General features: G+C 40.3%; 1 protein-coding gene across 3 annotated transcripts in view; it reads left to right on the forward strand.

The window, feature by feature from the left end:
• Window positions 1–15,436, forward strand: part of UST (uronyl 2-sulfotransferase) — a 149,520-nt gene that overhangs the window by 123,731 nt on the left and 10,353 nt on the right. The window lies entirely within an intron of this gene.

Raw genomic sequence — 15,436 nt, forward strand, 5'->3', positions numbered from 1 at the left:
TATTCCACATGCCAAATATTTTGACTTGTGTGTTTTATAACTACATGTAACAAAATGTGAAAGCTCTTTGTGATGCTAAAGTTTTCATTGGAACCAATCTTGTTTTATCTTGTACAGTACTTTAAAGCTATGGGCTTCCTGTTTTTCTGTGCCTCCACATTCTCCTTGAAATGAAGCATTATCTTAATGTTAATATCAAGTCAAGAATTGCAAAAGGACTCTTTTTTTGATGGCTATCTTGTACAAAGTTACAAACTTGTCTTGGTAGCCAAAACTGGCTTTGACAAGAGATTAAAAAGGCAGGAATGGGGGCAGCAGACAGATTGTGAAATCAATAGATAGATTAATAGATGGGTAGAATAAATTTTAAAAAGACATTTCTTTGCTAACATAGTAAAATTTGTTCAAAATTTTGTCCCAGCACTGAAGTAGGTAAGATCCAATTGCAGAACCTTAGATTAGATTTATTGAAAAATTTGAAAGTACTCTTTAACTCTTTGAAAGGCTTGAAATAGTTATAGCAAAACTTGATGTGTAAAATCTTTCCTCACTCTCAGGGGCTAAAAGAAAAAAAAGAATTGGTCAGTCCTGTTCACTTCTGCTGGCTGTAGCTCTGTTCTGTAACCTGGCTGGTAGCCAGAATTCAGAGAATATTTACACAGTTTCTTTTGAAATGGGCACATGTGGGTTTCATATCTTTGGTGTTTATAAGAGACAAAAAAATACATACTATACTCAGCAAAACAGAGATTTCTTCTGTCTTGTCAGTTTCTGAGGCACGGGGTAAAAGTTAACAGCATCCACTGTAAAACAATAGGCAATGAAATGTTTTTTTATCACCTCAGAAATGAGCCATATCCTCACACCTCAGGAGTTCATAAATTTTCTTTGGCACCAGAAGCCCTATAAAAACACTTCTTCCCAATATCAGGAAAAAAACCCTTTGTTTCCTGAAAGGTTCATTTAGAATGGAGAATGTATAGGTCTTACTCTACAACAAGAAGACTGACTTTAAGCTTTTCAGACAGTGAATTTTATTGAGTGCAATGAAATAACTCACACTGTCAGCTGAAAGAAAATATATTGTTTGGGCAACCTGTAATTTTTTTTAATGCAATGAAAATGTGATTCCCATAAGAATTGCATTTACAGGGAATGTTTTCAATTGTAGTAGTAATATTATCCCAGGTAATATAAACCCTCTCATTTTTTTTAAATCTGCGATGTTCATGAATATTAATTATACAGTCTTGACATTTTCTATTCATAAGTTTCCCCTTCTCTTTAAACCCATTAAGGAGAGAGATGCTGCCATTAGTCTTTATTGCAGAGCTGAGGTCCTGAGAAGCAGAGCATTTTTGATGGAGTCAGGAAAAGGGTGAAATCAAGCTCAGCAGTCTTTGTGCTGTGCTGAAGTTCACTCCTGTGCCAGGCCAGCACGGGATGTGCCTTCAGATGGTTCAGATGATATGCATTTGGAAAAGTTCAGAAACAAGAGGGTTTTCCCTCTGAGAAATTGTAGTGAATGTGTTTACAGGCAAAGAGCAAAGACTTTGAGCAAGCAATGATCATAGGACTCTAGTGGAAGGGGGCAGTGCTTTTTGTGCAGTGTCTTTAAATAGAGATCATATTATCACCTTTGTTATATTCTACCTTTGTTTAGCCCAAAATGAAAGGAAAGAAGAAATAGAACAAATTACATGAGGCTTCTTAGTCTGCTGGCTTCTTGTGAGCTGTATTTTCTGGAGAGGGTTGTGATGGTAAATGGGAAGGGAATACACTTGCTCATCTCCTGTGCTGAAGTGCCCAACCCTTGTCTTTCCTACACCTGCACTCTTGATGGGAGAATAAAATCAGCCTGGATTAGTCTTAATTTAAATACTAAGAGGGTTTTTTTTGTTCAGTTTGCTTTTTGGGTGAGATTTTTTGTTGGGTTTTTTTTTTGCATGACTTCTAAAATTTCAAGCACGTTCAAATGTTTAAAAGCTTTGGAGACTCCAAATAGACTGTCTTTTCTTTCACCTTGCACTCTAGAAGGACTTTGTGATTTTGAACAGGAATCACTGACTATGAAAATTTTCTACAGAAGAGGAAAATTCTAAATTCCACGTGGAGGTAAAATACGAGTTTGTACTTGGGAAATAACACTCGGGTAGCAGGTTCCCAGGTCTGATGCGGCGCGCTGTGCGTGTGAGCGGAGCCGCTGTGCCCAGCAGGTGGAGCGGTCTGCCCGCCTGTGCGGCATTCCCGTTCCGCCCGGGGGGCGTTTTCTTACTGCCCGGCATCCTGCTCTGAAAATAGAAAGCGTGAACAGATCATTCTTTTCTTCCCCCTTTGAAGTCTCAGCTTTCAGTATAGCACAGAGAAATGCTGTGAAACAATGTGAATGCTAAAGCATGCAGTTTAAGATCTAGGAAAAGTGTTTAATAGTATTTTTGTTGCTAGTAAAACAAATTCCCTGTTCTCTATGTGCAAGATGGGCAGGAAAAGAAGGAAGAGTCACAGTGCATATCCCTGAGGACATTTCTTCTTTATTAGGTTGATAGCATCTAGGACATTCTGCACTACTAATTTGTTCCTTGGTTTGTTTTATAAAACTGAAGGTACTATCAAAAGCTGTAGATACATTATCTAGCTTTTCAGCCATGAAGATACAAGGTTTGGAGAGCAGGGACAAAACCAGACTGCCTGATCCAGGATGCCTTGAAGTTAGTGGATACACCAGTGAGTGATAAGGATAGTCAGTGAAAGTATCCTTTCTTTTCCAGTCGTATAAAAGAAAAATATGTTGTTTTTTCTTCCAGAGGTTTGAAATCCTTTTGTGAATAAGCTAAGTAGTTTTAAGAATAGGAGCTCTTGGAAGGATATGAGCACTTCTGGGCTTTCTCATTACTGTGTTTTTCAAAAGAGTCACTAGGTCTTGGGAAAATTTGTCTCAGAGGCAAAATTTCTCTGTGGTGAGTTCTGAAGCTTATAACAGCTCATAACAGCTGAGGTTCTTGTTCTGCTGGGGAAGGTGAAGCCACACCAGGCAATATGTGTGTGGCATGAAAACCATAACTGTGGCAACAAAAGATTTATTCAAAATAGTATCAATCTCAATGCTAAAATGTGATCAGGAGTAAAAGTGTGGCAAGCAAGTTTTTATCACTTTCCAACCCACATGGAGCTTGTGTACATCCAGGCTCAAGTCCTAACTATTTACTCTTCCTTGCTAGTGTGTACTTGTTAGATTCAGTTAGCTCATATGTGCATAGCAGAGCAGTTGCTTATACATATATCTTGTGGCCCTAAATGAATGGCATTTTGAGACAAAAAGTGAGGCAGCTGACAACCTGACACAACGTTGGTGCTCGGTCTGGGTGAATCTGCTCCCTGGGCCTACTGTGCAGGGAAGTGGGATTTATTTGTCCACTTGCCAAACACATTGCTATGGCTCTGCTTTCTCCTGGAGTCAAGAGCAGTGGTTGACTTGGTAAGTACAGCAGCACCAGCAACAATCACTTAGATCAGGTGAGAAATTTACATAGTTCCTGTTGGCAGGTCAGGATTGTGGGCATGATTCATGAACTGGTGAAATGAGGAATGAGGCTGCTGTCGATCCATAGTTCCCTTTCCCAGCACTTCTAGCATTCAAGGATGTTGGCTGCCTTCCAGATCTTACCACTGATTATGGCAAAGAATGATATAGTTTTTCTTCTTGCTAATTACAGTACTGATTTTTAAATCCTTATTTTAGGTTTGGATTTTCATGGGCATTGAATTTGGAAAGGCTTTGCTCAGAATCAGTTGAATTGGAAAGTGAAGTCCAAGGTCCCTTAAATCATTGTTTGAAAAACCTGGATTTAATGGTCCTCTTCTAGTACAGTTTCTGGACACATGAGCTCGTAGACTGGCTCTGACAAACAGCAATGTATTGTAGAGATAGGTCAAGTGTGTTTTGTAGAATTACTTAATCTTCTCTTTCTGTGAGCTATACCCAGCTTGTGCTCTGCAATCTGCTACCTTTTTCCTGTTCCTCTCCTCAACCTTTTTCGTATTTCTCTTTCCTGTAAAATGGCAAGGTCTTTACCTGAAGCCAAACAATTTTTTTTTTTTTTTTGCATGCTCATCTGAACCTCTTTATCATTAACAGAGATTCCCCTCTCTAAAGTTTCTGTATGTCTGTAGGATTATGAGGACTGAGACCACCTAATGCATTATCTTCATCTTTTAGTGCAATTCCAAGACTTCAGCCTACAGATTTTTCATTTCATCCCACCTATTCCTGTCACTTGCATTCAGTTTCCTTTGATCAGATCTATCAATGGGCTGTCTGATTTTGGATTAAACACTCAAAGATGTAATTTCATACTATGTTGCAGTAAAACCAAAAATTATTTATGTTCTAAATCCCAAGGGACCAGTCAAACAAGCTGTTACATCTCACACATCAAGAATCCATGTGGTTTTGGGGTTTTTTTGTGTACGTCAGGAGATCATTTTGAAGGCTTGGTGCTGATATCTTCCAAGCAACAGTCATGTTTATCTAATGAGCATACCAGTCACTAAAGATGTTATGGTTTTAAGTGTGTTCCTGCTGTTCATCTGAGTTTGATTCCCTGATGCATATTTTGATTATTTCCTGTTCCTAGTATCACAAAATGGAAAACCCATGGATAGCCAGCTTTGTAAAAGCTCCAGCATGGAAGGAAATCTGCCTTCAGATACAGCATTAGTGATATCTCATAAATAATCCAGGGTTACTGATGACAATATACCACAGACATTTTAATGGCAGGCATTTCAAGTCTGCAATGACAGTTCTTTCCTTCTTAAGTAACTTAGTAAATAAAATCATACAACTATTTTAATCAGTAGCATTTCAGCTAAACCTCCGTTACTGCTTCTGCTTTTAAAATAGCATTTTTAAAGCATTTTCTGCTTTAAAAATAGCATGGGAGAAGTGCAGGAAGACAGGCTTAGGGAATAGACATCCCTAAGTGTGTACCTACAGGGTACATCTGTAAAGGGACCACTTGATCCCAGAGTACACAGTGTATTGTGCTCTAAAATCATCTTCAGGACACTGTTGCTACTATTAAAAAAGAAGGGAAAAAATTAGTAACACGAATTTCAGCAAAGTGCAAGGGTCAGTTCTTGATGACAAAATTGTAAGAATTAAAATGAAGTATGTTAGCAGTGTAGCTCTCAGCTGCTGCACAGCTGGTACTCTCAGCTGGAATATCTCCCAGCCATCACTCCTCACTTGAACACAGCTTCACACTGTGCCTGTGCTCCTTCCTGTGAACCCCTTTGCTTTACCTACCCTGCAGCCAGTTTATGGTGCTGGAGAGCTGACCCCTTGCTCTTCCAAAAGTCATTCTTGGAGTTATGTTCCCTATTTCCTTTCCTTGTTGGAATTTCCCAGCCTTTTTCATCTGTCCCTCTTGAAAACTTGCTCTCCTGGAAGCTATAGCGAGAAAAGAGGGTTTTACTAAATATAGCTATGAAGATTCTGGTTTTCTTCTTTTTCTCTGTTCCTGGAGCTGAATCACAAATTTTCAAACGTAGCATGAAAGAGCATCCTCCCCTCGGTTTCTGTCTAGGCTCATCTTTGCAGTTTCCTCCCCTTCCAAACTGCCTTCCCATTGTGTTCTTTTATTACTATCTTCTCTCCAGTTTTCTTTGTCTATCTCCAACATTTGCACCATTGTTACTGCTCTTCATAAATCTTATCTTTTGAGTTGTACTATTTGCACTCTGAATATCTTCTCAGTTACTTGCAGATGCCATGTATAATGCAGGTAAGTGTTAGGGTGTGGCATTTTTTACTCCACAGCTGTCTTTACTCCTTGGCAGTGTTAGGGATGCTGCTGTGAGAACTAGTATTCACCAAGGATTTATTTGAAACTGAAATTGCCAACTCTGTGGTGTGTCTTCTGATTCAATCATCAGCTATTTTGGAAGAATAGGTAAGATCACTCTCAAGCTTTTAGAGGGCTGCAGTTGTCACCTAGACACCAACAGATGAAAGAATCAAATTGACATACTGGGAGGAACTTTAATAGAGGATGTGATTAGTAGACAGTTGGGAAAAGTTAGTATGGCATTTGTAAAATCTTTAAGGACTCAGCAATCACAGGGATATAAGATGGTACAGGTGTGATTTTCAGCAAGATCTGTCCAAAAGCTCTTTAAGCAAACTAGTTGTCAGAATTGGAGAAAGAATGGTCTCCTGCAGGAAAAAGCTGGTGAAAGAGGTAGGCATTCATTGTTTGGTAGTGCCCTCTTACTTTAAAAAAACAGGGAAGTCTTGCAGGGACTGTGCTCCAGCCTGGGATAAATGTTCTCTTAAAAAGTTATGTCTGAGGTAAAAAAGGTCAATGCTGATATGATGTTACCAGGGAGCAACAAAAACAAGACTGAAGTGGTTTACTAAGCATAACAAAGCAAAACATTAAAATTCAGCTTGTGTGCAGTTGAGAAGGTCTGTCCTTGGCACTCAGAGCTGCAGTCCACAGATGCTCTGAGTCCTGATCCATGTGGAGCTTGGTAGGAAAGTGCATAGATTATCAGATGGGTGGGTATTTTTCTCTGCACAGTGAAGCAGTCTCCTATAGAATAAACTTTATGTGAAGCTAGATCAAGTGGTGACTCAATTTTTCCAGATGGCAGAAAATGATGATGCAGGACAGAAGGGTTAAATCCCGGCTGAATTGCAAGAGCAGCTGAAGGAAAGGCATTCACATTGGAGGTGCTGCCCTAGCTGCAAAGCAGGGAGTTCGCACAGCTGTAGTTATGATTTGTGTTTAATGGTAGGTGATTCAGGAGCATCAGAACGTGCCTGCTCTTGTTCTGATTTATCCGTTCTCTTTCAAGTTTGCATTCTGGGTAAGCGAAAGGTGGCAAGGATGACAGCAAAGCCAAAGAAAGGTAATTTTCTGCATACATACCAGGCCTCATTTTCCAGCTAGACTCACCAGAGAAAGAAAGAAACTGTTGAGTTGGCCTCTGGTTTTCTAGCAGTGAGCAGCAGCTGTTTTGGTAGCAGTAGCAGCAGCTCATATAACAAATGTTTCATGATGAATGCAAACAAAAGCCAGCCCTGAAATTCCAGCTCCACTATGTACACATAAAATATAAAACCAGTTCAAAATAACGTAACTAGTCAACTTAAGGGGTTTTTTCTTCCCCTCTAAATAAATTCCATATGAGAATTAGTGTTTGGTCTGCTCAGTTCTCCAGGGCTCACCCAGAAAATTTTTATCATAAAGGCTGAGGGCAAAAAGTGAGCACAAAAACAGAGCAAGAAAAAATATTTTTAGAAGAAGTGCACGTGCAAGGAGGTTGTGTGGTTTGGGCAAAGGTTTTGAGAATGCCAGTCATGCTTACTGAATTGAAATTACTGCTGATGTTTGTGAGTTGGCTGCATTCACTTGCCTCCAAAATAGGTCTTGGAGGAATTCTTTATGCATCTCTGTGCAATTTGCTTTCTGAAGATGACTTGTGGTTTTAAAGACATCTACATGTTAGAAGAGGGTTATGCCCTCTAGCATAAATTTCTTTCCAGATAGCTAGTGGGAGGATTTCTAGAGAATGCAAGTTGCTGGTCAGTGCATACTCAGGGGAAATGAGGATAGTGAACAGAGAGAAAAATATAATAATTGGAGACTCGGGAGAAATACAAAAGCTATTCAGGAGGCAGTGTCTTAAATTGTTATTTTCCTCCAATTGCTTAAGTTAAAACAGCAAGTAAATGTCAGCATTTACCCATCCCTCCCTGTTCTGCTGTTTGCTGGAGCAGCATCTGTTATCTGCCCACGCAAGCACTCCTGCTCTGTTCTCAGGCCCTGAAATACTCTCCTCACAACCAGTTTGCTTTCCTCATGATTGTTTTTTCTGAGCTGACTTCCCTGTAATTGGGAAATTTTTCAGCTCTATCCATCCAGCATAGGAAAAAACCTAATTTTTTGAGTTCTGACAGATTAATGATAAAATAATATAGCTTATTGTTCTGCCTTTTGCAGTATGATTCTATCTAATACCTTTTGTGTAATGCAAGTTTTGAATGAGGTTTGTCTTCTTCCATTTTGCTTCTTTCAATTGAATTTTGAAGGGCCTATGAAGTTGTGTTGCTGTGTGATGTATTGCTGTTCTTGGGGTACATGTGTACCTCTAAGTCATTATGGGTATCACCATAACAGAGCATGCAAATGTAGGGCTTAGAACAAAAGCTGTGTGCTTGTCTTCTCTCTGCTTCTCCTGCTTCTTGACTGCTTCGATTCATTTCCAAGCCATCACCTACATTATTTTATTTCTTGGTCTTTGTGGAGTGGGAGGGGGGAAAGGAGACTGATAAAGAGTGCTGTTGTATCTAGCAAAGAAAAGGTAACAAAAGGGATGGGCACTTTCAGGTTTTGCTTCTTTCTTACTAGAAGGAAGTGCAGCACAAGTTACTGGGAGAGCCCAGCGGTTGTGCTGGGCCTGTGTGGAGGGAAGACAGGGACAGGGAGCACACGGGTGTTGCTGCAGCAGAGTTTGGTGCATGCAGGGAGCCATGGGTGTGCACAGTTGGCCAGAGCCCACAGTACTTTGCAGAGCTGTGCTCCTGTGGCTTTTAGGATGTTACCAAGTTTGGTGGTTTTCTGCTTGGGCATGAACACATGCTTTTTCTGTTACATAAAATGAGAGTATGGAATTAATGGGTGACTGATACATAATATACATCTTCCACAAGCTGGTGGAAATTGGACGTGACAGATGTGACAGCATAGCCAAAGCAAATTTATTTAAAACATTGAATGAAAATATTCCCCAAAAACTCTGTTTTATCCTAAATATTTTCTGGGTATTGAAGTCTTACTTTTATCTTTTAAGTTTTCTTCCACTCTCTACTTCCATGAGTGCTCTGCCAATTTCACAATAGCCATGACTCATCCTTGAAGGGTCTTCAGACAGCTGACAAACCTGCCTTACTTCACTGGGCATTGACATTATTTAATGTCAGTTCTTAAATTATGTATTGGGGAAACTGAACTCTCTGCATGGCCAGTGAAGAGAGGTAAATGGCTGTTTCCCTCTCTGGGGGCTGTTTGATGCCCTGAGTGGCTGTCTGGAGTTCATCTGCAGGAATGCTCCTGGCTCATGCTGTACACTGGTACATAGTAGGGTAGACAGGGATGCTGGCTACGACTTGACATGCAGTGGTGTTTCTGGGAGCAAAGATGAAGTAGGCATACAAAACGAAATTTTATGTCATCCTCCTTAGTGCTTTCCTTGCCCATCCAATAGACAGATCTATGCATCATTGAGTGCTATTTGATTTAAGTTTTGGTGGAATTGTTTGAGGTTTTTTTGTGGGTTTCACTTGGGTTTTTTTTAGCACTCCACTATATTTTTCTGCAGAGATTCCAGGAACAAAGTCTATGTTTAGGCTTAGTTCCCCTGTGGGGCACAAAAACACAGCAGAAGCCCAGGACTCCCTTACCAAGAGCAAAGGAGGTGAATGAAGAGGAAGATCTATTCCAGTAAAGTCTCAAGAAACCCCTGCATGATGACCAAAGCAACTGCTAGAGAGTGAATGAACTGCAGAGGATGGGGAACCTGGGGAAGGATTTTGGCCAGTAAACTATAAAGGGATCTTGAAAAGGGTGAAGCATGTCAGGACCAGCTGGGGTGAGGGATGGTGGTAAACCAGCCTGCTCAGGTATTTGGCAGTGAGGTAATTTCACCAGTTGCTTCCTCCATATTATCTCCAAGATTTTTGGATGAGCACATTTTTGGATTAGCGACGTCTCTGGCTGCTCACTGCCCACAGCTAATGTTTCAGTGTTCGAGAAGTCCTCAATGTATTTTTCTGCACTGAATCCTCGTTCATAGAGACTAGGGTTTTCTTCCACTCTAGATTATTATCCTATCTATTTCCATTCTTGATTTAATTCAGTAAGTGGTAAACTCGGTTGTAATTTGTGAGTGTCTGTGATGGCAATTAAGAGCTATTAGAGTCAGGATGTCAGCTGGGAATCCTGGATACAAAATAGCATTTTGACGAGTTCATATTCTTTTTGGAATTTCGGTACTTTGTCTAGCTCATGACTTTCTGTGCAAAGCCAACTCATTGATTTTCTGTAATGACTAGGTGAGATGCTAAGGATGGAGGATGTGTATTCTTTTTAAGCACAATGAAACAGGTTTTGTTTTGTTTTGTTAAGATTTTGTTTTGTTTGCAAATGGCAAATTGTTCTTTCAATTCAACACAGTGAAAAGGGTGAGATGAATGCTCTTAGTCTAAGCCCTTGAAAGAAACACATAATTATGGGCACACATATACACATATCCTGATACACATATGTATTCATCCAGATGTACCAAAAACAGCTCCTGGAGAACAGTAAACCTTTTTTATAGTCAGCCATTTTTAGCTCTTATTAGTTGAAAATAACAATAACAAATTGCATCTTGCACAACTTTGCCTTTTGGTGTAGACATGCCAGTGCAAGTGGTTGATAGTGAGAAAACTCAGTCTTTTGTCTTACCCTTTAGCAAACAGCTTACCAAAGGTGTCAGCCCAGTTCATCTTGAGCTTTTACTAAGAGAAAATCAGTGAAACTGCAAAGCATGTCTGTCTGTATATTAAATTTCAGGATTTTCTCAGCACTGCCTTCTGCTGCTGAATATGGTATTGGGTCCCTGGCAAGCCCCAGTACTTTGTGCATTTGCAGAACACCTTATTTAGCCTAGTTTAAAGGCTGACTTACCACTTAGCCAAAGGTTCTACTTTGAATCATGGAAAATTATTTTCCTTGGTGCATGTTTTTGCAAGCTACTTGTAGAAATCAGTGGTTTGAGTTTCTGCTTAATTCATCTGTTCAGTTCACAGACTGCTTCAGTTACCCTTTCAGACCACATCTTGGTGTGCATCCCACTCTTCAAAAGTAATGAAAAGTTAAGCACATAGCCACTTTGTATCTCATGTGAAAAAAGGGAAAAACTGCTTGTCCCACACATCTTTTCATACTGTGTACATGTGTGAGTAATTTAGTGAAGAAATAGCACATGATACATAAATATATTTATTAGCAATTGGCACTGCCAGACCAATATTTTGCTTTTGAAATAGTGGCAGAACTTTCACAGATTGCTGCTAAAATAAAAGGTCAAATCTAGCACTACATCCCTGATTCTGAGTCTTAGCAGGAAAAGACGAAAAGCAAAAGATACAACATAAGTATTTTGATAAACAAATGTCACCCACTTTGAAGTGTTGAATCTCAGTTTAATTTTTCCCACGCTACATAAATGGTCCCTTCACTTCCTTTAGCCTTGCTGTTTTTCATTTCCCACTGTTATTCAAACAAAATGAAAAAAACCTAGTTATATTTATGAGGACTCTATATTTACTCAGTTTAAGTGTTTTCATTTCTTCAGTAAATGTACTTAATAAAATTAAATGCTCTGGGAATATGCCAGAGATGCTGTCAGCCACTATGGCAAGCAGAGGGATGAAGTTTCAGCTGAACGTGATGTGCCCAGGTTACTTTGTTTATTTAGAAGGTGATGACCACAGTCACTGGACATACTAGAGTAGCCTGTGAGGAATGTATTTTTAAAGAGCTCAGAGTCCCAATTTTGTACTCCCAGCACCTATGGATTTACTGATGAACTTGGCCCCATCCAGGCATTGAATTGTGTTCTAGGACCTGCATGCTCAGCACTAAGACTGGCTATGAAGGCAATCTAGCTGCAGCATCTGTCCTCTCATTAACTGCCAGGGTTGATTCTGCTGCTTTGACTGCCTAGGCTGGGTGTACCCTTCCTCCCTCAGTGGCTCCATGTGTATTGTCCCTCCCAAAGCTGCACACCCAGCTGTAGAGGGCAACCTCACCAATAGATTTTTTGCTGGAAAGTGGCCCAGCAGAGAAGGATCTTTGAGTGCTGTTGACAGCCAGCTTAACATGAGCCAGCATGTGCCCAGGTGGGCAAGAAGGCCAAAGACATCCTGGCCTGTCTCAGACACAGCATTAGTGCACACACACATCAGCGTGGTCAATGTCCCTTCTACACAAATGTACACTGAGCCAGAGGTGAATTTTTTATCTTTTTGAACAGGCCTTTCTAAAGTTGGCTTAATTGTTTATTTTTTCAATGTATTTCTTACTTTGGAAACACTGAATGTACTATTCTCTCAGATAACTTTTTCATTATGTTTTCCACAGAACTTCATTAAAATATTCTGTATTGAAAAAAAAAAATATTCTTCTAGTAAGCTTAGCAAACTGAATAGAATTTTGTAGATTCAGGCTCAGATTTGTTTTTTAGAGGAATAGGTATTAAAATAGAGCACTGAAGTGCTCTGAACTTCTGGTTCTTAATGGTATTTTCTGTATTGTGTTATCAAGTTAAATTAACTTACAGAATTCACACACCGTCACTGCTTTCTCGTCACTTTGCCCTTTGGTCAGGAGGCTGGGGATGAGCAAGAGGTTGGGAGAGGACACAGCTGGGACAACTGACCCAGATGGATCAAAGAGATAGTTCATACCATACAACAACATGTTCAGTAATTAACAAAAGTAGAAGTGGAGGAAGGAGTGGGATCTTTGGCTTCTGTGATGGCCATTGCTTATGCACTGACTGGGGAGTGGGGAAGGGATGTCATTTGCATCACTCCCTCCTTCCCTGCCTCCTCCAGATTAAACTGTTCTTATCTCTAGCCATGAGTTTTCTTGCTTTTATTCTTCCTGTTCTCTCCATCCTCCCACTGTGGGAGCAGCAGGAGAGAGCAGATGGCCACATGGGTGCTTGACTGCTGACTATGTCCAGCCTTCCTCAGCAGGTTCCTCTCTTTATCTTGATATAACTTCTAAGATTGCACATGTTGTGAGTAATGTTGAATGTCTTTATTCCACCACTCCTGAAGATTGCGTTGTAGAAAATTGCAATGTTCTTCAAAAAAAGCTTAGGTTGTTGCACTCATGGTGTTCCTTTTAGTAACTTCATTTCCTCCCAAAATTCATTTACCTTGTAGAGTTTTTCCTAATTGCTGTCACATTGCCTGGTTTCTATCTTGTTTTATTCTTATTCAGAGGTATTAACATTTACGAGTTCCCGTAAATACTGAAATGGAAAAAGACAGCAGATCATTTTATCTCCTGTTTTGTTAATCACAAGGGAAAGGTTTGTGCAGTATAACTTTGAAGCACAGTAGTCATTATGTTAGGTCTAGTATTGTCTTTAAACTAATGTGCAGACTCTCCTGGAAGCTTTGATACTAGCCAGTCTCTCTAACACTGGCATGAAACTACTGGTTGAAATACTGCAGACATAAGACAATTTACAGGATTAAGTGCAGGAGCAATGGCTTTTCATGCCCCATAAGTCTCTCATTCTGATTCATATGTGCTTTCAGAGTGTTCATCTAAGTCCTTTAACAAGCAATAGAGTTAAGGCTACTGTGAATATACTTCCTGTAGACGAGGTGATAGATGGCAAAATGATGCACCCATGTATCTCTTCCCTGCCTGTGCATTAATGTTAAATGGGAGTTGAATTAAAAAAAGATCATTGAGCAAGCTCTGTTCCCTTAATGGATTGTTCTTGGTGCTGATGCACAAGCAAGAATGCTAAAGGTGTGCTGGAGCTGATTGTGTCAGTCCCAGAAGACAGGTGAGAGTTACTACAGAGTCAGCTGTCTTTGCAGTAGTACAGATGCATGGCACAGATGAATGGAATGCACAGGGAAGCCTTTACCAAGATCTTAGTCTTGTAGGTATATCAGAAATGCTGTTTTCACACTCCTTCTGTAAGAAAATATATTGCTTAGAATATAGAGCAAGTACGTGCATATGTAAATCTTGATGGTGTTTGAACAGCTTCTAAGCACCTAAAAATGTTTTGTATTAATTTATAGTAGCCCAAACAGATTAAGATCATACTGGGGCCTGCTTCCAAAAGCTATCATACATATAAGAAATTGCCAGGGGAAGTGTCCTGTCACAGGTTGCTGAGACACTGCATCCTGTGATACAGCCTCTGAGGGAGTGCTTTGGCACTTGGGACCAAGCAGGTCACACCGGACCCAGGGAATTTCTGCTTTTCGCAAGCCCCCATCCCTCACCTGTAGCTGCGCTGCTAAAGAAGTGCTGAGGTTGGCATGAAGAGCCAGTGTGTCGCCGTAATTTCTGCAACAGCATCTGCCTCCAAGATTTCCAGGAGAGACTCAAACTCTCAAATCATAGCAAATCCCAAATGTTCCAGGTTTCTCATTGCAGACATGGCTGCAGGCTCTGTAACAGGCAGTGAAAAACACAAGCATAAATTCACCTTGCCTTGGGTTGTATTTGTGGAAATCCAGCAGGAGCTTTGGTCACTGTGAAGTCCTGATATAGCTAAATGTTTGGCTTATCTATCTGTCAGACTCTTGGAGGTCTCCTAGGGGCATAGGAATTACTGTCTTTTTGTGAGTGAGGACACTTGCTCTTCATGTGAGCCTAATAGTACAGGCATGGAGGGCAGAGTGGAAGGAGGCAAGATGGATTCTTGTTTCTGGTTCATAGTGACCTCAGGGGACATGAAGACCCTGGCAGCCTTAGGCCTTAGCCCTGTTGGGACATTATACTTTACTTTCTAGACTGAACAGGAGAAAATCAAGATGTTCCCTCTCCAGGAAAAGCACAGGGTGAGAATTGCATTAGCCACACTATGAGATTACTCTCCTCTCCCAGGGCTTCTAGTTAATATAATTCCCCTTCTTTTTATTTTTTTTTTTTCTCTTGCTGAAACAAGTCTGCCTGTGTTAAACAACAGACCCTTTTCCTCAGTTTTGGCCAGAGGAGGAAGCCTTTGTCCCGATCTCCTGGCAGCTGGCCAAGGTAGTTGGGATGTGGGCCAGGAGGGGGTGAACTTGAAAGGAACAGTGTGTTGTTTCTGCTCTGGTAGCATTCTTCCTTCTTCAGCAGTGACTCGGCCCCTGGCTGCCTTCAGTCACCCATTATACACAAAAGAACCTAAGGGCAAAAGAGACAATTTTCTCTTGACCGCCTGTAACTTGAAATAATAAGAAATTAAACCATTTTGAGGCTTTCAGTTGTGTGTGTGCAGACACAGTTGGAGAAAATCTTCTTGGAACAAGCAACTTTCTTACAAGAGAGAAAAGAACCAATAGTACCTATTTCCCCCCATTTTAATAGCAGCCTTCATACTGTAACATCCATCTTCCAGTCCTGCATCTCCTATAAGTTGTGATTTTAGCTTGGCAGTGCATAAGTTTTATTACTAGACATTACTTGTATCCCAGTTAGTATATTTGCATTAATTTTTCTTTTCAGTAGTTATATAAAGAAATAAGCAGTCATATGTATACTCTTGGAAGATTTAAGCTTAAGTCTAAGATGCTAAGAGTATAAGAGGCTGCATTTAGAATCAACAGTTTTTAAGTCTATAGTCTCAACATTTT

Source organism: Taeniopygia guttata, chromosome 3, assembly GCF_048771995.1.
Source record: "Taeniopygia guttata chromosome 3, bTaeGut7.mat, whole genome shotgun sequence".
Classification (NCBI taxonomy): Eukaryota; Metazoa; Chordata; class Aves; order Passeriformes; family Estrildidae; genus Taeniopygia; species Taeniopygia guttata.